Genomic DNA, 24,308 nt, shown 5'->3' with positions numbered 1-24,308 from the left:
TTGTGACCAATAAATTGTAACTCATGTGACCCATAGATAAAATGTGACATGTAATTTGAATGATCTGTGACCACGAAATAATTTGTGACCAATTAATTTGACGATATGTGACCAGTAAATAATCAGTGACTATTAATCATGTAATTGTGACTCTATTATGTTTATTTAATAAATATTTTTAATTAATTAAATGCATACCTGATTTTTGAATTTTTAAACTATTTACTTGATTTTTGAATTGGGGTAAACATAACCCTGAGATATGATTTTTTTCCTTTTTTTTTTTTTTTAAAGCATCTATGTCTGGTCAACAGTGGGCTAGAGCCCACCTCTAAATCTTTCCCTGGACCCGTCTTTGTTTCTTCGTTCCTTTTCCTTCTTCACATTGTCCATGTTCATAGCCTAAAAAACCCAAAAACTAATTAGCCAAGCCAGAATTTGCTTCCAAATACTGGGAATGACATGAAGAAAAAGCTTAGGAAATCTACAAGCACTACGAGTAAAAAAGAGTTCACCTTTTCAACATTTAGCATTTCGTGAGAATTTTTGGAGATCAACTTATTCAAAACATTCTCAGTTTGAATGCACCCATTCCCGATCCTTCAACAGTTGGTAGGAACTGTAGGGAAGATGGATATAAGATGTATTTAGACCTTACTGGTATGTTTGCTAAAATGGATTAGATCATGCTTTACAGTTAATGCAATATAACGCATCTTGTTGGACCCAGGCTTATTTGTGAACGGTAAAGATGGTTGTTTGTGAGCGTAGTTTAAATCACAAATTTATGAAATGAAAATGTAGTACAAAACCACAAAGCCAAATAAGAAAAATAAAATAAGTAGAAAATGAAGATCAAATCCGAGGCAAATGATAGCACTTTCTCCTTAAGACAATATTGCCCCGCTACGGTGCTCACGGTTGATGACACTTGTCTCCCAAGATACAACGAATTTTTAATCTTGTGGCAGTAGCACTTCACACCACAAGAACCAGCGAACCAACAGAATTTCCTTTCTACAAAGGAATTTTATGCAAGAAATAGGAGGAGAGATTTTGCAAAAGAAGAAGAGTGCTCAATGCAAAATATGAAATGATCTTTTTTTAAAGGACGTCCAAATGGTCCTATTTATAAAGGAAGAAGGGGTGCAAGTGAACTGGTGTGGGCCAAACCACGCATTCTTTCGAATTGAAGCAACACTTCACTTTCGCTAGCTTTCCGAAATCACAATTTTATTTTATTTTTCATTTACTTCCTCCAACTTTTGGACCGCAATTTCTCATTCACTTGAAATTGGTTTCTAATATTCAAATATACTTCGAACATCTACTTGATCAGTAGAACAAGTTGACCTATTTACTTTCGTAATTTAACCATCGGATCAAGTCCAAATATTTGGCCGAAGTTGACCGTTAGCCACACTTTCCGATTTCAATTTTTTACTTAACCAATTTTTGTTAACATGGAAACCAATTTCCAACAATCCCCCACATGAATGGAAATTCGGACGTGCAAATGCAATGCGACACGATACGTGTAGTTGTAGAGAGAGAGAGCGAAAAAACATTGCATCAGGCGAGGTAGCTTTCAGCTTTGAACCTTCCCTAGTGAAATATTATCGAGCTTACTTGGCTAATTGGTGAACGCTATGTCTTGAACCAACCAGCCGTTAGTGTAAGCCAAGACAACAATACTCACGTAATATCTTCGCTAATTCTGTTCTTGGTTCTCATGACTTGGTTCATTTGGCCCTGAACCCCTCTTGATTCTGCAAGTGTTTAGAGAATTCAAGCCTTGAATAATTCTCATTGAAGCGGCCCCACTTCACACTCAAATAGGTGACCTCCTATTAAGAGTATTCTGTCCTACTCTACTTGACTTAATCAAGATATAAGAATCATTAAAATATTATCTTAACCTCTTCCAACTCTGTAGAAAGCACTTTGGTATCATAGGAATGAGTTAGGAAATTATTTCCTCAGTGCTTTATGGAATCCTCATAACTTAGTTATCCCTTTGAACCAAGATCTTGAGATCCCCAGTCAACAAGGTAGAGTTACCATTACAAGAACTCTAACGTAGTAGGCTTTACCTCATTCCCTTCGATATACAGTATTTTTGATCTCTCTTAATAAATCTTTTTAAAGGTACCACGAGTTTACACCATTGAGATCAACTGTTTAGCGGTATTATGTCTACGACATATACGACTAAACTTACCGTTACATGTGACTTAGTATCTTATCAAATGTAGCTAGCCAACGATCGATTTATTTAATAGATACACATTGTCACAGCAAAAAAATCATCTCATGAAGTTACATGTTTCTTATTAGCTTTATCTAAAGCTTTATCAAAACACAATTGGAGGATTTTCTTATAGTCAATCATTTATAGTTGAAGGGTGTTCACTTTCTAATATTGAACTATCACAATGTATTTGAACTTTATGAATATTTTTCAAATATTCCAATTTTTTGTTGCTTCTTCTAGCCCTTCCAGTAGCCGATTGACTATTCCAAGGTATACTTATGGAACATCTTCCAAAAGTTACGAAGACGTTCTGCTTCTTCTCGGACTTTATTCAAAGTAATGAACTCAGATTCCATAGCTAATCGAGTTATACATGTTTGCTTTGTCGATTCCATAGCAACTCCAACAAGGATAACAACATAACCACTTGTGGACTTGGAATCCTTCATGCCGGATATCCAATTAGCATCTCGATATCCTTCGAATACGATAGGATATCTTATGAAATGTAATCCACGGGTTCGAATACGATAGGATATCTTATGAAATGTAATCCACGGGTCATAATATACTTCAAATGCCCAAGGATCCTTGTCAATGCCATCCAATGATCATGGCCTGGATTACTCGTGAATTTACTAAGTTATTCACGGTAAAAGCAATATCTGGTCGAGTGCAGTTCATAATATACATTAGACTGCCAATCACTTGTGAATACCTTAGTTGTGACACGTTTCCACCCTTATTTTTAACCAAGTGTATACTTGTATTAATATTTGTTTTGACTTATTTCCCTCAAATACTTAAGTATTTTCTCAATCGTAATGATATTGGGAAAGTACAATTCCTAGAGATCTTTATCCCTAGTATTACTTCTGCCACACCCATGCCTCTCATATCAAAAATGCTTCGTTAGCATTTTCTTGATGTTTACCAACAGTTCGTGGCTATTGCCTAATATACAATCACATAGGCATTTGGTGTATTCACTTATACACACTTGTCACATTAGTTCATTTTGAATCCGTTTACAAGCTTTATGGCTTTCACTTTGGAGAAACGAATCCTTCAGGTTACTCCATGTATATCTCCCATTTAGAAGTGTCGTTCTCACATCCATTTGATGAATCTCAAGGTTATATATATTGCCGCAGTTGCAATTAGTAACCTTCTCAAAGTAATTCTAGTTATGGATGAGCGAGTATCAAAGAAGTCAAGTCCTTCTTTCTAAACCTCTTACTACGCCTTGGTTCTTTCTCATTTGAAGATCCATTTGTAGTTTCATAAGTTCTTTATTAAACTTACATTTCCTTTGTCTTTTCAAGGAATAATTCTCAAAGAATATTGTACTCCTTTATTTCACTATGGTACCCTCATGTATATCCAATTTGTGTACAGAAAATTATATGCACTGCTATTATTCGCGATCCAATAAATATGCAATCGATCACTTTGGGACCAATCTTTATTTGTTTAGGCTTAGGAACTTCAGTCTTTGCCAAACACCCCTACACTTTTAAGTGTTGGTAGGAGGAATGATGACTTTTCCATAACTAATATGAAGTCTTTTCCATTTTCTTGAGAGGTACAGAAAAGTGTAACTTTAAGTTACCCCCACAATTCCTATATTAGGAATGTATGTCAATTAGTAATGTTGCACCCACACGTTTTGAGCTTTTTGTATAAGTTCTCAAGCATTTATGATAACCCCCACATTTTTGGGTTATACTTTGAACTTTAGAGTTACAAACTCTTTCATAGTTCAATCCATTTATCACTTAGATAATATCAATATTGAGTGCTTCAAAATAGTGATCGTCGATTCACACAAATGAAAAGTCATTTTTCATTTGAAGTTGTGCTTCAATCAACTATAATAATTTGATTATTTAAATCAAGGTTGTCACATAGACCAACAACACTTTCAAAGTATAAACCAATTTAATTGGTTCACACTTGAAGTCACATTCAATCAATGAAGAAGACTAAGCCTTTTCAAGCGTGTGCAGCTTTTAACATTTTTGACATTCACAAAATAATGTTAATCATGTCACGTAATAAGGTGCATATTCACCTTATTCACCATATTTAATATGAAAGTATAACTCAATCAAGTTGTGTTCTCAAAAGTCACAACCCTTCAAGAGGACACACCTCTTGCAATTAATTTCTATGAGGAGACTTACTCGTTGGAGATTTATCATATCAAAGTCATGATATTCTATATGAAAAGACACACCTTTTCATCCATATTGATCTCCATAACATTCTTCAGAATTTTGCATTACATAGTTTTTATCCTTAAAAATTATTATATTCAAGGATATTGGCACCACCAGCAATTATAGACACCGTTTGTGTTCATATTCCAATAATTGGACCAACAATTTTCTCATCATATGCACATATAATTTTAGCATAAGTCATCTCATTTAATTTTATCAAATTAATTGAGGCTCAACAATTTATCATGTCATTTCCAATTTCTAGTAGAAGAAATGGTTGTGGAAGTTCACATACTTTCTTTTATAAAATTCTAACACTTTAGAATTTTCTCATATATTTCAACAAAGAAATGGAAACATTCTCAACAAATGCATTCTTCCAATATTTATGCATTCAATTCATCATGACCAAGTAAGGGAATAATAACTTATATTCCAAAGATACTCACATTTATAGTATATATTTATTCCATCTATAAAAATGTCGATGCTCTGTGCCATAGCCATCTTATTATTACAACCAGAGTTAGCATTCTACAATTAAATTAACAATGGTCGAAACCGGCATCATGCAATTCCACAACCAATTTATACTGTCCCAATGCAGATTAAAGACAATCACCCATTTCGAAATATTTGGCACTTGTTTCCACATGCAAGTGTATATATACCATTTCAAATTAACTATTTATTCAATTGCATCCATTCATTCAACCAAATATTTTCATAAATGAGAAAAGGAGTTTTTCGCCTTAACTCAAATTCGTTCCAGCTTTTATCAAGTAACTGCTTTCAAAGCATAATTTGAACAGGCACGAAGCAGATTTGGACAAAATTTCAAGCATACATCCACCATTTCAAATTACTGCAAATTCAAATTGCATTTAAAGTTGAAAGGTCACCATAAACTGGATTACATGCACTTTTCCAAAGATTAGAACCAACTTACAGGTTTTTAACTGATTATGGAAAGACACCGGCAGTCGTGCAAGTTTAATCATTCAATGGGAATATAATTATTATACCAGACAAACATTTATAGATGAATTCAGATAGTGCAAGCCATAATACATAATTTCAAAAGGGCTAGACCTTTTCCAGAAATTGATAAATCAAATTTGTTCATGTTCTCTCGAGTAATTATAACAATGGCAGTTAATGCATCCATCTATACTTTTTCGAAACGGTGCCTTTGGCATGTCTTAAATAAAATATACGCATAAAGGTTCATTTATTTTAATCACCAGCAAACCTTTTTAATAGGTACCAAATAAAGCAACATATTGGAATTTATTGCAACAATTATTTCAACAACACTTGCACGTTCCTGAATCTTCTATCTTTTATGCTTATGAAAGTATACAAAATCATGTGACAGTGGTAAACAATTTGCATCATGCATTTGTTCAAAATCAAAACCAACTTTGATGGTTTTGACTAATTTTTTGGAATAATTGCAGTCACATAATGATTCACGGATTCATTTCCAAATCAACAATAGACATAACTTGAAGTGCTCTCATATTCCTCAACCAATGCCACCAGAAATTGATCACAGAGAAATAGCTCACTGATTTTCCAAAATCAAATTCCAATAAGAATTAGAATATAACTGCACAACGAACAAAATTTGATTAGAACACCAAACAACCATCCACAAATATTGTCTTAAGATTGTTGGACCTAGGCTTATTTGTGAGCGGTAAAGATGGTTGTTTGTGAGCGTAGTTTAAATCACAAATTTATGAAATGGAAATGTAGTACAAAACCACAAAGCCAAATAAGAAAAATAAAATAAGGAGTAGAAAACGAAGATCAAATCCGAGGCAAGTGATAGCACTTTCTCCTTAAGACAATATTGGCCCGCTATGGTGCTCACGGTTGGCGGCACTTGTCTCCCAAGATACAACGCATTTTTAATCTTGTGGTAGTAGCACTTCACACAACAAGAACCGGCGAACCAACAGAATTTCCTTTCTACAAAAGAATTTTATGCAAGAAAGAGGAGGAGAGATTTTGCAAAAGAGAAGAGTGCTCAATGAAAAATATGAGATGATCTTTTTTTAAAGGACGTCCAAATGGTCCTATTTATAGAGGAAGAAGGGGTGCAAGTGAACTGGTGTGGGCCAAACCACGCATTCTTTCGAATAGAAGCAGCACTTCACTTTCGCTAGCTTTCCGAAATCACAATTTTATTTTATTTTTCGTTTACTTCCTCCAACTTTTGGACCGCAATTTCTCATTCACTTGAAATTGGTTTCTAATGTTCAAATATACTCCGAACATCTACTCGATGAGTAGAACAAGTTGGCCTATTTACTTTCGTAATTTGACCATCGGATCAAGTCCGAATATTTGGCCGAAGTTGACCGTTAGTCACACTTTCCGATTTCAATTTTTTACTTAACCAATTTTTGTTAACTTGGAAACTAATTTCCAACACATCTTTCTGAACATGCTTACTATGACAATGTAATAATTCTCGAGGATAAGGAGTTCATGTACCGCACAAACCTTCCTATATTTCTTTGAATGCTTTGGGGGCTTCTCTCTGGGCAATTTCTTTTCAAATTTTCCACCACTGGCTGTTGCAGCCGATGCCATTCCGGCAATCCTTGCCAACTTTTCCGGGCATTGTTTGGGTTCCCATAATAGGTAAGGCTGTGGCAGCAAGCTGAACATGGCTGCAAACCAAAAACAAAATCAGATGATGTGTTGCAGTATGATTAAACTATTTGGCAAGGACCATAGGACTGTATATTCTGACAAGTTATAAACACTTGGAGGAAGTTTACACATTACATCATTAGTAGAATGACAAGAAGAAGTGCTATGGACTTACAAGGACAGAAAATACAAAGTAAAAAATTTCATCATATTGGAAGCACTAGTGAACAAGATATTTCCCTGAAATTGTAATTTAAGTATTCAATTGTACTATTAATTTCAGAAAATAATTAGGACCAGGATGAAGTGTGAATTCCATTCTTCAAAATTCATGCCAAAAATTTCTAAACGTACTCTTGTACGGAAATGTTAATTTGGGGAGGCTTGGCAGGGCACCAACTTTGGCAGCATGTTTCAAGTTCTGAAACCTATTTTTCCCTTGTTTGTCAACTCTGCTTTTCTTCTCTTTTCGTCTCTCAGCAAAAGGATCTGTTCCTGGTTCTGAAAAAGTAAAATACTGATTATACAAAATTATACTATAATATAGGAATTTTACAAAGACTGTCTTGAATATCATGAAAAAGAAAAGGAATATCACCATCCTGGGCAAGAGCATATATATATTTTAATTATGCTTAAAATTGAATACATGAAAATTTTAGGTGTAAAATTTCATTGGTAACCATCAATTTAATACATGATATGTAAGAAGATTTCTTTTTTATGTTTACCAACAAATTTAGTTGTCGACAGTTGATAAGTGCGTATTGTGCACTTATTTAGGCCATATTATTAACTCTTTATGTCGTCAAGTTATTGATTTCTACTTAACTTGAGTTAATTTTCTTTTATTTTTAGTTATGGACTCGTTCAAAACACTTGGAAAAGAAAGAATGATGAAATTGGATGAAATCTACAATTTTGGGATCAAAGTCTCACTATAAAAATTAAAGGACTAAATTGCATTATATGGAGAAGAGGAAACCTTGGAGAGAAATTTATAAAGGGTAATTGGCACAAAACGTCCCTACCTTTCAAGTGTATTGTGAAAAACATCCATACCTTTCATTTTTTGGTACAAAACGTCCCTACCTTCCACTTTCTTGGCGCTGAACGTCTTTTTCATCAATTTTTGACGATTTTACCCTCTATTCAAATAAAACAAAAAGAAAAGAAAAGAAAAAAAAATAAAAAACTAATTGCAACCACATTCCCAAAATTTCTAAAAATTGCAAATGGTAACATGATAATTACCATATTAAATAAATTGAAAAAAAAATCAAAAAATTAAGAAAAAAGTTTAAAAAATGGGTTGTCTTCTTCACCCCACGCACCCACGCTACTATTCATCTTCTTCTTCCCCCACACCACCCCACCCCACACCACCCCACCATACCATACAAAATCTCTCTACACAGTAAATCCTCCAAATCCGAAGCCCGTTACATCTCTTTGCACAATGGGGTTTGGTACTGAATATGAAAATGAAGGAGCTTGCACAAAGAGGGGAAGTGCAGAGAGATGCAATGGGGCTTCGGATTTGGAGGATTTGCTGTGCACCAAAATAATTATTTTGGGGAAAAGTCTCTCTCTCTCTTTCTTCATTTTTTTTTCTTACAAAGAAGAAGATGAATAGTAGAGTGGGGTAGGGTAGGGTAGGGGTGGGGTGGGTTGTGGTGAAGAAGACAACCCATTTTTTTTAATTTTTTGATTTTTTTCAATTTATTTAATATGGTAATTATCAAGTTACCATTTGCAATTTTTAGAAAATTTGGGAATGTGGTTGCAATTAGTTTTTTGTTTTTTTCCTTTCTTTCCTTTTTGTTTTATTTGAATGGAGGGTAAAATCGTCAAAAATTGATGAAAAGGACGTTTAGCGCCAAGAAAGTGGAAGGTAGGGACATTTTGTGCCAAAAAATAAAAGATAGGGATGTTTTCCACAATACACTTGAAAGGTGGGGATGTTTTGTGCCAATTACCCTAAATTAAAAGGGCAATTAATCAAATGGGCCTCAATTGGACTTGCTTTGGAATCAAAATTCAATAATTAATTTGACTTCTAAATTGACTATGAGAGATGGGCTGGAAAAAGGGTTGCATGTTGTTGGTGTATATACACAGGGAAAACAGGAGAAAAGGGTAGTCCCTTTTCAATTGGACTACAAAGGGCTGTGATTTATACATGGGATAACCACATATCTACTATATTATATAAACATGTTTCACAATTAACAAAGTTCCTTAAAACTTTCATAATCCAGGTGATAATTGAAAATATTAAATATATAAAAATATAATGTTATATACGTTAAATTTGGATAAAAAAATTATAATCTTCTACAAATTACCAATATGCCATAATTAAAGACATTTTTTATTTTCCAACCATAATCAAACGAGATTTTCTCTCTCTACAAAACGGGTTCCACAAAAACTCTCTTTCTAAACAACAGATTCACCAAAAACTCTCCAAAAAATCACGAAAATTTCCCTGGCATTCTCTGCAATCGATCAATAACGTCGATATGCTGGTAATTTTCATTTAATTGGAGAAAGTCGAAGTTCGAGTATGGAAGAATTCAATTTGCCCAAAGCAGAAATTGAAGTTTTTTGATCTGATTTCGAAGGTAAGCATATAATTACTTAGTATAGCTTATGATTTTGAAGAACAGGTGTTTTCGAAGCTATTGAAACATTTATCTAAACATAATCAGAGATTTCACGCCGTTAAGAATAAACTATATTTTGCCCAGTGTGTGACGTGTGTTTTTTCATTAACCATTGGTAATATGCAATTTTTGTTTTTCAATTTATAGTCATGAACGTGTTGATCTATGACTGTTTTTGTGATTCAATCACATTGGTGCATATTTCTGTTAATTGTGACTAGTTGTGACCACTGAATTAAATAGATTGTGACATATATGTTAAATGTCTTGACAATCCATAAGTAGAATTAGTTTATTCTGTGATTAATGTCATTGCATTGAAAATTGATTCTCTGCGACACTAAATTTGTTGACCGTATGTGAATTTCTTTACATTAAATAACTTCTGTGACCTGTATTGATAGATCTGTGACTTCTTCATCTTTGGCATGTATTCATCAATGTCATTGCATCTGATCATTTCCTAATTTTAGTGAATGAAGTGTGACATGCTGTTATTTGTTTGTGATCAGGGATGACAATTTGAATGTTTGCCTGTTATATGGAGGTCACACATCACTTATACTAGTAAATGATACGTGCAAGTATGATGAGTTGGTTAACCTTGTTATTTCAGAATTGGGGCTTAATCATGCAGAAGTAGGTGTGAGATTAACATATTCTTTGGATTCTAGTTTACCTCCAGTTCGGATACTAAGTAATAATAATGTCTTAACGTATTTGAGGCTAAGATCTTTGGATGGCATTGTATCGAACTATCCTATTACAGTTGATGTTACCACTACAGACTCATGGCAGTCAACAGGAGCATTGCAATGCCTAGAGTCATCAATTACTACCATTGAGTCATCGACTAATGTGTTTTCTTTACAACAAATAGCTCAGGATATATGTGACTCGGTTACTACAATTGAGAAAGGAAACATTGAAGAAGATGTGACATTGATATCTCAAGCAAATGCTAGAGAAGTAGTGGAGGGAAATGTTTTCCGCAATAAGGAAATACTGAAAATGAGCTTGGCCCTCTATGCCATACAAAACAAATTTAAATATAAGGTGTTGAGATCGGACAAAAAAGAGTACGTAATAAAGTGTTCCCAAGATGATTGCAAGTGGATATTTAGATCTTGACGCTTGGGAGAAACGAAAATGTTTAAGATCAGGGAAATCTATAATGGTCACACATGCTCAATGAACATTGTTTTAGGATCTCATCGACAAGCATCTAGCTCAATGGTGTCAAACTACATCAGGTACAAATACACTTCTTCACGTACAATATACACTCCTAATGATATCTCAAATGACATGTTGCACAAATATGGAGTATCGGTGAATTATATGAAGGCATGGAGGTCACGTGAGCAGACATTAAAATTGATTAGAGGTGATCCAACAACATCGTTTCAGTTGCTACCTTCTTATTTTTTTATGTTACAACAGATGAACATAGGGACAGTCACACGAATAGAAATTGATCATTTAGATAGATTTAAATATTGTTTTATGGCTTTGGGTGCATCGATTGCTGGTTGGAAATATTGTAGGCTAGTCATTGTTGTTGATGATACATATTTAAATGGTCACTATGGCGGTACACTCTTTACAGTTTGTACACAAGATGCAAACAACAATATCTTCATACTAGCTTTTGGGATTGGGGATAATGAAAACGATAAGTCGGGGAGATGGTTTCTTGAGATGTTGAAGAGGGCGTACGGATCTAGAGATGGATTATGTATAGTATCCGATAGACACAATAACATAAGAAACGCCATTGAATTTGTATATCCAGAGGCAATGCATGGGATCTGTTCGTACCATTTGCTGAAAAATTTGAAGTCACATTATGCAAAATCAGGTCACAATGTCACACATGCATTCAATTCTGCTGTAAGAGCTTATACAGTGGATGAATTTGAATACCAAATGCAGCAATTGGACTCAATAAATGAAGATATCAGGGGATATTTGGTATGTGATTGTCTGAAACATATGTTATATGACTTCCTGTCACTTTTTTTTTGATGTTATGAAATTTCTATGAATATCTGTGATCACGCATGTTTAATGTACAAACTATATTTCATTTTTTATTATATGAAATTGAAACATGATTATGAATGAAATATACAGTGCATATTTAGCATGTGGTCTCATTTATAATTGAAAACATAATATAGTTTTATGAATGTGTCCATTTGTGACCTGTTCTGTGATAATACTGACTATCTGTAAACTTTTTAGAGTTAACTGTGACCATATGTGACTTGTTACTTGAATCTGTTATCTAATAACTAAAATTATTTTGTAGTTGGATGTTGGATATGAAAAATGGTCAAGATTGCACATGCCAACCAATAGATACTCTACTCTGACATCAAACATAGTAGAATCTGTTAATGCAGTCACGAAGGCGGCAAAAAATTACCCCATTGAAGCACTTCTAGAATCATTGAGGCAAATGGTCCAATCTTGGTTTTACAAAAATAGAGATGACGCGCATGGCACTTTCACAAAGCTTGCAACAAAATATGAGAAGTTGTTAAGGGAAATGAGCAATGATGTGAGAAATCTAAAGGTAAAAACAAGAAAACTATGTTTATTATGTTGATCACAAGTATAACGTTAAATATTTTTTATTTTTAGGTTTCACCTGCAAGTCACACTTTGTTTAAAGTGAGGGACAATTCTTCATCATACATGATTGATATAACTCTACATACATGTAGTTGTAGAATATTTCAAGTGGATCAACTTCCCTATCCACATGCACTGGCAGTAATAGCAACATTGAAGCTGAATGTATATGACTTTTGCTCTATGTATTACACAAGAGATGAATATCTAAATACCTACAAAGAGACTGTATTTCCTGTAGGTAATAAATCAGAATGGAATTTGTCAAAAGATGTAAGTAATAGAGTTACTTTTGCTCCAAACCAAAAGAAAAGCTCTGGACGGCCTACTGAGAAGAGAAAGAAGCCAGCATATGAAAGATCACAAGTTGTGAAATGTGGAAGATGCGGTGAATTCGGGCACAATCGTCGAACATGCAGGAACTTGGTGCCACTTAACCAGAATGACAAAAAACTGAAAATAAAGAAAGATCCAAAGAAATTCAAATAGCTTAGCATAATTTTTTTACACAATGATATTCTTTGTAATTGCAAATTGTTTCATTTTATTGCCGAACGACGTATTTTTTGGATTATACAAGTTGATAGATTTATGCATTGAGCTTTCATTATTCTCACGATGTCACTTATTTCTGGAAAAGGGCTGTGTAAACAAACATTGATTGTAACTCTGTTTTTGATGATTGTGACCGTCTGTGACCATTTCAAGCATAAAATAAGCTCTATGTTTTTTGTTTAACTTGTGTGTTCAAACTGAATCTGAATGTCATCTTCCACTAGATGGGACCAACTTGTGTGTTCAAACTAAATCTGAATGTCATCTTCCACTAGATGGGACCAACTTGTGTGTTCAAACTAAATCTGAATGTCATCTTCCGCTAGATGGGACCAATTCTATGCTTACTTCTTTTGTAAGAGTGTCGATGATAAATGTTAAGAATTTGTGACCATTTGTGACCTGTTCATATGTAACAAGTTAATCAAACTATTTGTGACCATCTGTGACTTACAGTTATATAAGAAAGTACTCATATGTGACCACTTGTAACCTACTCAAGTCATGCAAATTAACCAATTGTTGCTATTTGTGACGATTTGTGACCTGCGGTTATATAACACATTACTCACACGTGACTATTTGTGACCTGTTTAGACTCTGCAGTATTCTCACGTGACCTGTTCAGACCGTGCGAATATAGACTTTTACATCCATAAAAAAACTTAGAAGATATAAACAAAATCATTCACATAAACACCAATACTTTCACCTTGTACCAATTGACAAAAATAAATTCAAATTCAATTCCAAAACATATTACAAAGATAACATCTATCAACTACATCATAAAAATATCTGTTTGTCTAATTTTGAACAGCTATCAATCTAATCCATCATGAAAATAATGCCATCAACAGGAGTTCATTCATCTGACTTTGAACTTCCCTTTCCAATCTGCTTCAGTTGCTTGTTTTTGAACAGCAACGCTGCAATTTCAAGTCTGGCATTCCCAGCATCAAATGACATTGGCATATTGCCAAGATCATTGTGCAACAAATGCTGTGCATACTTTTTCACAAAAACCCTACAATCATGCCTGTAATATTTAAAGAAGACAAACCATAAGTAATTACTAAATGTTGATGGAAAATGATAAAACTTGCAATGCCCATAACGAAACTTACCCATTTTGTTGTTGGGGTAAACCACGGACAATATTAACATGCAGTTCCCCAGATTTGTCACTAATACTATCACTAGTTTCCTTCCATAGCCCGACAAATTTTAAAAGGTGTGTAAGAGTCTTCACAAGCGATAAAACCCCTTCGCGAACTTTGTTGTCCTTGTATGATTTGTTGTTTGAATTATATATGTAAAGAACATGGTTAGTAATATCAAGCTGCCCTAACATCCAATGAGCATGATTTGTGGGCATAATGGGCATCAACACAGATTCAACTTCTCTCCAAGCAGTATTAAATGATAACCGTTCACTATTGATGGTTTTGATTAGCTCATCTTTCTTCTCAACAATGCTTGGGTCTTGAATAAACTTGGAGTATGTCGACTTGATTGACATATCAAATATGTAGTCTGTAGTGGTAGCTTTCATCTTCACACCTTCACCGAACTTGGCAAGTTGTCTTTTGTAATGAAAGCATGCATCCAAGTGTTGTAATAAGAAAGAATATACATAAGTAATACAAAACTACTATGCATATGTGGAAAATGGTGAAAAAATTGTACCATGCTGTTCAATGATGAATTAGAATCAATCAATGCATGCCACCAAGTTTTATAATGAACAGCGACAGTGCCACATACAAATTGAGGACTTATCACGTTATCTGCATCGTTAAACTTTACCCTGTGCACACACATATGCCCTCATCAAACAAAGAATATGATTGTGACCAATTTATTTCTGTCTGTGACCAGAAATGCTGTAGTCACAAAAAGAAATGGAAGGTCACAATTCACTAAAAACACTTAAAATCTACGTTTAATTTACTTGTTCTTGGGCTTGTATCCTCTGTCAAACCAATTCTTAAATGAACTCAGATCTGTGCTATCAACTCCTTTCGAATAATTTTGGAACACGACGTTTACAGTGTTAGATTTTGATCCAGTAGCAGCATGACGTGGATCGACCTTAACAAAAGGTGACTGCAGAGTTTTCGATGGCTTTTGTGCTCTCTTCACAGGTAGTCCAGATGATGGTGGTGCAAGTGTATCTTCCTGAATAAAAAATATAAAAACAACGTTTCTTAAATTAGTGTATGACAATAAATCTGAATTTATAATATTAAAACACTAAATGTTTCATTAAACTGACATCTTTACAATGAAGTTCAGTAGACTCCAACACACGTGCAATAGCCTCATCAACCTGATCCTGCACTTCTTTACTGGCAAAAAATGTATCATCAGAGCTTTTAGGTGTCTGTGAGGAGCCAACTTCTAGATCAAATAAAGGAGATTCAAGAACATAGTCATCATGAACATGTGAAAACTTAGGTGCCATGTGACCCTTGTCCACTTTTTCAGCCACGTCATCACCTTTTTGCTTGGGTTCTATGTGAACATTGTCACTTTTTTCAACAATATCATCACCTTTTGGCTCAGGTTCCATGTGACCCTTGCCCTTTTTGTCAACATCATCATCATCTTTCGGCACTTGTTCCGTCAAAACATCTTTACCAATCAACTTCTTATGAAGTTCATCCATCACCGAAGATAAAATGTCAGAAACAGATTCAACAAAATTTTTAAGAGACAACCTGATGTCACTCAAGCTATCTTTCAACACATTGTGACTCTGAATGACCTCATTGAGCTTCAAAGAATTGTTTGATTGACGCATGTTTACATTCATCTTAGAGAGTTCTGACTTCATCGACATAAGCTCCTCTTTCAACCCCTTGTTCTCCGCTTGGAGCTTGGTTATTTCCTTATCAATCAACTGCTTCAGTCGACCACATTCCTGATTAATTTTGTAGTTAGTAAAATTGTATATAAAATGTGTTCTGAAGTGAAAAGACAATGATATTACTTACCTCAACACATAAGCAATCTGGATGGTAGGCAGCACTTTGCTGATCGCGAGAGCTAGAGCCAGCAGTCCCTGTTTGTTTATACAGCGATGGGTCCACAAAATCTGAATCTTCAACGTCTACCTTCGACAGTAGAGGAGTTGCCTCACTTGTGCCCAATTGATTTTTAGAGATCCTAACATTCCTAGTTGGTTGTCTAGGCTTTGAGTACTGCACATCTACCGATCGTACACAACATATATAAGAATGAAGAAAGTCACAAGAAACAAGTCACATGTTTCACGTCACAAACTTAAGAGACATGTGACTTTACAAAACAGGATATTCATACTTCAGGTCACAATCGTATGAAGAAAGTCACATATCATACGTTTTCGATCACATTCACAAGTCACAAGTCGCATAAGAGCAAACTAAGTCACAAGCCACAAGCCACAACATACATAAGGACAAAGAGAGTCACAGGTCACAAGTTACATGTTTCAGGTCACAGTCATAGAACATATGTCACTTTACAAACAGGATATTCATACTTCAGGTCACAAATCATATTTCGTATCATAATAAATGTGAAGTTCATATTTAAAACCTGTCATAAATGGCATTGTGAGCTCAACTTCAGATGGATCAATGTCATTTATCACAACCCGTTTCACATAAGATGAAAAAATATTGAGCATATGCCATTTCAAAATTTATATAATCAACCAAATGATTACATAACAATTTAAATGTATTTAAAACCTTACATTCTCATTTCCAAATACTTTGTCCTCCAACATTGACACTAAAGGATGTTTGTGCGCAGTCCAATTAATAATGCGTGGATATTTCTTATAAATTCTTGTGGCCACATTCCCCTCAAGTGCAGGTATGCACTCATATAACCACACCTGGAAAGCCACTAAAAAACCTGTCAATCTATAGTGAATAGTTTGTTTTGATAATTCCTTTTTTAGCGACAATAAGGTGGTCTCAAACAAATATCTACCCCAAGGAAATGTTTCAAGAGTGGCAAAATCGTCTACAAGTGCAAATATGTATTGATCCACCACCTTCGGGATAGGATGTAGCAAATAAGTATGAGGTGATGAGATAGATAATTCTAATCTTAACAACGTCAAGATCTGGTGCATCATCAAGTGAAATAAAAACCCTCTTGGCATCTTCACTTGTAACAACTTTTAAGTCCTTAAAATATGTGTCCTTCATTGAAGACGGTTTTTCATCTAACATTGGTAGACCATCGACCCCATCATACCTCAATCCCGTAACCAAACAAAATTCAGCAATTGAAAAACGAATATATCTCCCATTTACATTAAACCACATCTCTTGCTTGTTCGGTTGCTTGACCTCCCGTAGTAAAACTTGGTGAATCAATTGTGGCTGCACAACTATCTCCCTACAATGCATGTAGTAGGAGAAATATGTGTTTTCTAGAATTGCCCTCTGCGCAGCCTTAAGTTTCATCACAAAGTGCGTAATCACACTCTGTTTTTGCGTTGTGATTATTTTTCCAGAAAACCAATTCCTTGGTTTTATTAAGTATTTTCAGTCCTGCACAATCGTAAAATAAAAAATGTTACTCTGACCTTCAACACACAAACATTTTGCTGTGACCAACTCATTGAGTTGGTCTCAAATTTCTAAAATCATAACACAAAGAAGTAAAAAGTCACAACACCTATTTCATTCGCAAACAATCCAGCACTCCTTAAAAAACACATTCGATTAAAATAAATAGTAATTGATCACACAGTACAAATTACAAACTACTCAATGAGTTGGTCACAAAATGATATTTCCTACACAAAATACCCACATCAGGTCAAAACTACTCAAATAATAGGTCACAAATTTCAGAAATTAGGTCACAAAATCGGAGTTCACCTTTTTCATGAGTTTCCCGCCAGATCATAAAATAGTTGGTCACAAATTTTCCAAAATCATAACACAAACAAGTAGAAAGTCACAATCACGCAATACATAAAATAAGTCACAAAACTTTCAAATTACAAAATACCTAAAACAGATCACAAAATTATATTTCCTACGCAGAATACCCAAATCAGGTCACAAACTACTCAAATAATAGGTCACAAAATCGGAGTTCACCTTCTTCATGGGTTTCCCGCCAAAGGATGACATTTTAACTCTCTTTGCTGAAGAAGAATCTCTTTCAACATATTTCCTCTTTCCTTTATCCTTCTCCATCATTTTCGCACCAACACTACGAGTTTTTGCCATTCCAAACACAACTATTGTTGAAACTAAAATTTAATAAACTATTGTGCGGTTCGTAGTAGTGGAGAAACGGAGTGGGAGGTTACTTTACTGTATTAGAGAGAGAGAAGAGAAGAGAGAGAGAGAGCAACGTCGTTGCTATATTCCTGGTAGAGATAGAGAGAAGAAGAGAGAGAAGAACGTGGTTTCTTTCTGCACTGCACTGTACTGTAGAGAGAGAGAGAGAGGGTTTATGATAAAACGCGAAGGACGTGGTTTGGATGATCAGTGATTACGTGCAGAAGTATTATGAAAACTATGTAATTCAGATATAGAGGGTCCAGATTTCATCACGTAAATGAACAATTAGTTTATAATTATTATTAATTTTAAAATAAATAATTAACACCTGATTTTAGAAAATTAAACCTAATCACCCTAGTTTTGAAATGTAAAGTTTACAAGTATGGTTTTGTGTTATTTTTCCTTTATACATACATACATATACACAATTCGACGGCTGCATGGAGGAAGAGAATTGATGATATATACACGTGCAAAAAGACGGCTGGAGAATTGAAGGCATATACAAACACAGAAAACGATGGCCGGAAGAAGAGATAAAAAATGGAAATTGGGCGGCTGTGGGGAGAGAGAGAGAAGGTAGAAGACATGCAAGAACAGAAAAAGACGGTTGAGAAAAATTGGAAAAATTAATCACGTTCCGTCAATTTTTGGTGATATCTTTTATCCTTTATTTGTTTAATTTTAACATTATGCTTGGCTAAATTATTTATTCTAGGATTTTCGATGAAGCTTATATCATGAACTTTAACTTTTGAATTTTATCTCTCTTTGATATTCAAGGCACGTTTTCAATTATTAAATGATCGGTATGGATTTATTTTTCTCTACAATTACTTGATCACTAATTGTATGAATATTGTGGTTTGTTTTACCATTGAAAGATGGAAAATAATTTAGACATAATGTAAATTATTGTAGAGTCCGATAGGAGATAGAAATATACTACTATGCTTTACATAATGTTTAAGTACAAATCCATTATTGCATTTTTGAATATTTGCACCTGTCATATAAATATAGTCAGGTAAAATATAAAAATGGGTGTAATTCTACTCGAAAGTTATTGTTAAACAAATTAGGAATATTGATCTTTATAATTGAACAGTGTTGTCAAATTGAAAGGTTCGATATTAAAGGGGATTCGAAATCCTAGTACATGTTTCGGCATCAAAGTTTTATAACACTTGCATTTAATTATAATCTTGCATTAATTTTAGTTAATTTAGGTCTTGTATTTATTTAACTTATAGGAAAAATCACAAATTTCAATTGTTTTGATTAAGGATAAGTTAATTCGAATTTGAACTAGTACAATCTCTGTAGGACGATACTTGAACTCAAGAATCCACTATATTAGTTGTTAACGAATCATACACTTGTGGTAATTTTTTAATCGAAAGATATTTTTGAGGGATGCACATGGGAGATTTCATTATAGGACAACGATTACGAGATTTAAACGCAGAATGCGAGCTTGATGAATCTGTCCTGAGTGACTTATTTGTTGCATTATTTCTCTCACTATAATTTAATGTGGATGATTTGCCTATGGGATTATTTCTTCCACAAATTATTAATGGACATCATTTAATGGAATTGCGTTAATCAGACTTCTTACAAATACAACAAGAGGAGAATACTCTCTATGAAGATGTCATTATTTCTTTACCAAAAGTTTTGAATACGGACGTTGAATTCGAGAAAACTTCAATCAAAGAAGAGCATGAAAAGATCAAGAAATTACTCATAACGGCCGAAAAAGAACTCGTAGCATAGGAAATTAGCATACAATCCCTCGACTCTATTGTTTGCTCAAAAATTGATTTTGTGATTAAACCTTATGAGGAGAGGAAAAGTCATACTACTTAGAAAACGATAATGTCAAATTTGGAGGAAAGTTGCAATATGGAACAAAGTCATATTGAGCAAGCTAAGCACGATCTCCAAAACCATATTCAAAGTACCATGACACACTTATGCCAAAAGTCAAGGTCTAGCTATAAATCAAGCGCTCAATGGGAGGTAACTCATTTTTCTATCTCTTTTCATTTACTTTGATTAGGTATTGCATTACATGTATTTTTAGGAATTACATTAGTATTTTAGGACCAGATTTAGGAACTCATGCATTTAATGATTTATAACACATTTTAGGCAGTATTTTAATAATTGCATTAGTAATTTAGGCATATTTACTTATTGAGTTCATTTTATTTAGGCTCATCATTAACATTCTAGCATTATATTGAGCTTGTATTGATGTGATATGCATTCTTGATGTTGCACCTAGATTTCAATCTTCTTAATTTTAGAAGATTAGAATTCTTTTTAGTGTGAATACATTACAAATATTTAAACATTTTATGCTAGTATTAATATTTATTTTGAATTTTTGAAACTAAAATTGAAGCCTAGCAACAAAGAAAAGTGGTGGTTGTCATACATCTACCAATTGGACCAACCCAATCTTTCCACCTATCCGTATCTACCTCGGGAGTTCTGATCCTTACTACTTTATTTCTAAATATTTTTGCTCTTACATTAACGACAATATTTTGTATAAGTTTGGGGGTGGTAGAATCTTCATTACACATTCATTCATATTTTTGTATAAATTACTGCTTCTTGTGTGATTATTCATGTGAAATTTTTTTTGTAGTTTTACTTATTTTCTAGTAATTGTTTATTATTTTGTGTAATTGTGTCAGTTTGATAGTTTTGTTGGTAATGATGTTGAATTTTAGAATAGTTAAGAATAGAAATAGTGGAAATAGTGCATGATTATATTAATTAATACTTGTTTATGTGAAACTTGACATTATTTGTGTACGACACTCATGTTTTACACGTTAAGTTGGAGATTGGTTCATTATTTAGAAAAGAGTTGAACAGAATAACTTAAACCCGAAAAACCTCTATTATGCTTATCGATAATCCATTGTTAGAGTAGTTGGAGATGGTCAAGTTGTTACGGAGGAACATTGAGATGAGTTCCGGGTTCCGTGCATAAATTTATCTTGTATAGATTATCTAAAACCAATGAGATGAAAGTCTTAAGTTAGGGGTTGGTTTTGGAAGCTAAATGTCTAAAAGAAAAGGGGTCGAGCATTAATATGTGTGAGAACAATACTTCTCTCAATGCCTTTATGACTCAAGCAAGTAAACCTGTATGAATATTTGAAAATTCGGTGTCCCAAAATCAACTAACTTGGGAGTCATCGACCTAAAGCTCAATAAAGAGGTCATATAGAGAGTAAGAGAGGGAAGTTAATAAAAATCACCTTCTCGAACATTTATAAATTGAGTGAATAAGCCTGTAAGTGTATTTGAAAATCTAGTTCCCTAAAGTCAATGATTTGGGAGTCATCGGCCTGAAACTCGATACATGGGTTATATAGAAAGCGAATGAGATATTAAAAAGAGAGAGAAAAATTGAAAATAAGTGAAGAAATACACAATTGTAGTGGTTAAGCTCTAAGACATTTGGTTGATAGAACTATACCTTTAATGCCAAGCAAGTAGCTTAATTAAGTCTTAAAGGTTGAAATAATAAAAAATAAGAGAATCTCTATTTGTTGAGGTTTGAACTTGTGATAGTAAGATATATCTAAATTAAGTGTGGATAAGGATTCAAATTAACTAAATTTCAACCTTAAAACACTGCCCGGGATAATTGAGTGAAAAGAATAAGTTTAAGGATATATATCTCTCGAGTGAAGAAAGAAAATATTTGACTACTATGGGTCGGGAGTTGAACCAATCATGAGCTTGATATGTTGACATGAATTCACACACACATGTCGAGTTATTCATATAACAGGTAGAGGTTGATTTGATTTTGAACTGTTAAAGTTGTCATTGTGTTGATTACTGAATTCTAATCCTGAGACATGGTAGGTTGTCAAACCATGTTTTGTGTGGAGTTAAGTTACAATTTCGTTTAAGAACAAACAATAGTTCAAATTTAGGGGTTTAATGTGCATTTTACACACTTATTTATACCACAAAACATGGATACCTATGGCAAATATATTGGAATATGGCTTAATTCCATATAAATTATGTTTTGCAGGACAACATTGATAAATAGGGTGAAATTTAGGGAAAATAAGCCAAAAAGGACCAAAACTAAAGTTCAGGGATCAAACTGCAAATAATCGAAAGATGTCCCGAAAGTAGGAACGAAGATGTGAAATAGTCAAGGACCAATTTAGTGAAGACATGAAGTACTATAAGAAGAAGAAATAAGAAAAGAGGTCAATGAAAGAGAAAATGGAGTTCGAGGACTAAAATACAAATGTTGGAAGTTCAGCAACACTATGTGGTCACATAGTGTTAATTCCTATGCGGTTGTGTACCTATTCAACAATTTTCAGGGCCAAAATCCATTGAACTATGCTATAGCATTGATTTATACTGTGCCAAATCCGACGGGAAAAATCTGATTTCTTTATTTGATTAAAATTCTTATGGAAACAAATCTTTGGGGTGACTCTAAAGCCTTAGGGCGATCCCTAAGTGTTAATTGTGCATTCCAGTGCATTCATATTTAGAGCATAGAAGTAGGTAAGGAACGCAAAGATTGATTTGAAGAACCAAACATCTAATTAAAGATTTAAATTGGTGATGTTTCTTCAATACTCTTGTTGTTTTCTTCCTCCTAAAATGTTAGGTTAGATTTATTTGTACTAGGAGAACGATGAACTGTGTAATATGAATTTTTAATCCTTAGTATTACATACTTGACATTAAAAACACGTATTGGATATTGAATGGTTTATATGAATTTCTTTTATCCACGATTATTGTGCATCATAGTTGTGTGAATATGGTGGTTTATTTTATGCATTCGAAAGAAAGGAAATAGGCTCGACATGGTATAAATCATCATAGGGTTCGATAGGGGATAGTGATATATCGATATACCTTATGTAAATCTTTAAGCGTTCATAAAAATTCATGTTCTTATATATTCGCATCCATCATAGAGATATAGTTGGCGTCATATATAAGAATAGGTTTTAACATTACTCCAGAGATATTGTTGAATATAATATGAACATTGATTCTTCAACATACAATCGTGTTGTCAAAGTATAAAACTAAGGTTTAAGAAGGATTATTACATGGGAATTCGCGATCCTAGTGCGTTTGTCATTCATTAAAATACATCAATTTTCATTTAGCACAATTTACATTTAATTTACTTAATTCATTCATAATTGCATACGTAGCTTATTTTAGTTATAAGTTCATCACAACAAAAACACCTTATTACTCTTGTTTTGGTTAAGGTCGCGATAATTCAAATCGAACAAAAACAATTTCTGTTGAACGATACTTGAACTCACATCCACTTTATTACTTGGTAATGAATTGTACACTTGCGGTGTTTTAGATCGAAAAATATTTTTGTGAACAACGGTATTGTCTGAAAAGTAAAAATGAATAATTATCACTGTACAAGTTGGCCACCGGTTCAACCAAAATGATTGGAGCGGAAAGAGAAACAGCAAGAGAACTCAAAATTATTTACCAGCCGTCATCTTGGCCTCAATGATTGGTATATCTTTGTCACCATTTACATGATCATAGCCATGACGCCGCTTCCTAGTACCTGTTTGCTCATCAAAGGCAACTTGTCTTGCTTGCGTTTTCTAATACCTGCATTATATGTCAAAATCGACAGAATTAACAAATTAAAATGACATGCCAAGTAATGGAACCATTGACTCGAATCAGACATGAAAAAAAGAAAGCTCGTTTACTCGTAAGATCAATTGCACCAGCAGCAGCTTCACATATTAGATATAAAGCTTCCTTTTCAGCAAACAATTCCCATTTTGTAGGTGGTCTAGATTTGGGAAGCTGAAAAACTAGAGAAGAAAAGTTTGAGATCCTTAATTGTATGCCAGTATTAAAAAATCTTAAAAGTTCAAAAATATGCAAAAGTTAAGAGATGGTCAACCATGAAACATGGCTACTATTA

General features: G+C 33.8%; 1 long non-coding RNA gene and 1 pseudogene across 1 annotated transcript; both read right to left on the bottom strand.

The window, feature by feature from the left end:
- Nucleotides 1–318: 318 nt before the first annotated feature.
- On the bottom strand, nt 319–24,297 carry LOC111368965 (annotated as a pseudogene).
- Nucleotides 14,653–15,435, bottom strand: LOC111369422. The gene is made up of 3 exons (XR_002698129.1): nt 15,289–15,435; nt 14,965–15,191; nt 14,653–14,820 (listed from the first exon to the last, which is right to left on the bottom strand). It is a non-coding gene; the product is annotated as an uncharacterized LOC111369422 (long non-coding RNA).
- Nucleotides 24,298–24,308: the final 11 nt, after the last annotated feature.

The sequence above is a fragment of the Olea europaea genome, chromosome 20 (genome assembly GCF_002742605.1).
Source record: "Olea europaea var. sylvestris chromosome 20, O_europaea_v1, whole genome shotgun sequence".
NCBI classification, from domain to species: domain Eukaryota; kingdom Viridiplantae; phylum Streptophyta; class Magnoliopsida; order Lamiales; family Oleaceae; genus Olea; species Olea europaea.
Note: the sequence above shows the minus strand (reverse complement) of the source record. Positions and strands in the feature narration are given on the sequence as shown.